We start from the raw sequence: 1922 nt of genomic DNA on the forward strand, positions 1-1922 counted from the left end.
TAAGAAGTAGCAGTCATCCCTTGGGAGCCAGCCTGCCAATGTGAATAAGGGTTTGAAACAGCAGCTATATACTACAATAACACAAAATAACAGCAACTACCTAGTACTAATTAACATTTATATCACTTTTAGGTTTGCATTATACTTGACATATATTTTATGTCATTTTTGCAACAATACAGCATATCTCTAGGGGATAGGCAAGGCAAAGCGTAGCTTCCAATATTTGGAGTTGGAATTAGGAGTTAATGCAGGCTCTTTAAATAGAATACCAGTGATTTATTGGACATTTCAGATATCAAACCACTCTTTTTGTAGGACATGTTCCTGAGGATTGATTGGGATAGAGAGAGGTGGTACAGGAACATGGACACAAGTGGAGTTTGACTTTTATTTAAATGGTATTCAAATTCATTTTGGTCAACTTCAGCTCATAGTTCAGTTGTTCCATGCCACCTATATTGGTTGGTGGTCTGAAACACCCACCTCCTCCTACAACCTGTTATGGCCCTCTGAACCAGGCCTTAAGATGAAACCACTAGGTAGTATCTGGGGATGTCATGCAGCAGAGGAGTAGATGACCAGGATTTCTTGGGCTACTTCTTCCTCTAGGAATAGTATTTGTAATTGGGTTTATTGTAGTATATATAAATATTATATAACATACAATCTATGTATATGAAATAATAACAATAATGTATTTACAGTGATATAAATGATATATTGTGCCTCATATAAGGGTCTTATTGTATATGTGAAAAATAACATAGCAGTTCAATATATGATTTAAGATGAAAGACTTTTTATACATGTATGATAAAGGACAAATTACATTTATGTGATATATTTATATAGCATTTTTAATATGCTCTAACTCTTTGGATTGTCCAATCCAATGCCTAGTGTTTCAAACCTTTGCCTAGATTTATACCAAATATACATGATATGAAATATCAAAAGGAGAATTGCCAGCAAATTCATCTCAGGTTTTCCATACAACCTTATTGGGACTTTCAGTTAATTCTCTTGACAAGTAAAATGCATCATGATATCCACAAAAAATTAACTAGGATGTTATTTGTTGTTGACTAATAGGATAACTGTTCCTTTTACTCAGGAAACAATATTGAAAACAACATGAGTAATTTAACATTTGCACTGAATTTATGCTAAGTTTAATATAGGACTTGAGTTGAAGGAACAATTCAATGAATAAACCAATCACCAAATATTTAGTTAAGTACCAGGCACTGTGTAAGATATTAGGGATACAAGATTGAATCAATCCTAACTCACAAGTGATAAAATGATAAATGTATACATGACATACATGATAAATATATACAACTTAACTATGAAGTTAACAAACACTATTATATAAAGCTAAATATAAGGTGATTTTAGAGGGAGTGACTAGCAGTTGGCAAGAGAAGCAGGAAAGTTTTCATGTAGAAGATAGTGTATGAACTGCATCGAAAAGGGAGAGAGATTATGTAAAAAGTCAGTAAAAAGAGAGTACATGCCAGACCTGCAGAATGTCAGTTCAAAGACATGGATCCTGTAAAAGGAGAAGAGAAAAAAACTAAGTTGGCTGAACTGTAGATGCAGGAGGGAGTATATCATCCAATGAGAATGAAAACAATAGGTTGAGAATAGATTACAAAAGGCTTTAGAAGTTAAACAAATATTGCTCTGTGGAAAAAAAAAAATTTAAGTCACTTATATTTATTTATTTGCTTGTTTCTTAGTTGTCTCCCACATTATTATTTTATTTCTGATAAATAAGTATATTGAACAGGATAATGAAAAAGACTAGGTTCAGATACACAAAGAAAATGAGAAATTGACACAATTATGCCCAAAAGTTAACCTGATAAATTCACTTAGGGGCAGCTAGGTGACACAGTGGATAGAGCACTGAC

Source organism: Macrotis lagotis, chromosome X (assembly GCF_037893015.1).
Source record: "Macrotis lagotis isolate mMagLag1 chromosome X, bilby.v1.9.chrom.fasta, whole genome shotgun sequence".
NCBI lineage: Eukaryota > Metazoa > Chordata > Mammalia > Peramelemorphia > Peramelidae > Macrotis > Macrotis lagotis.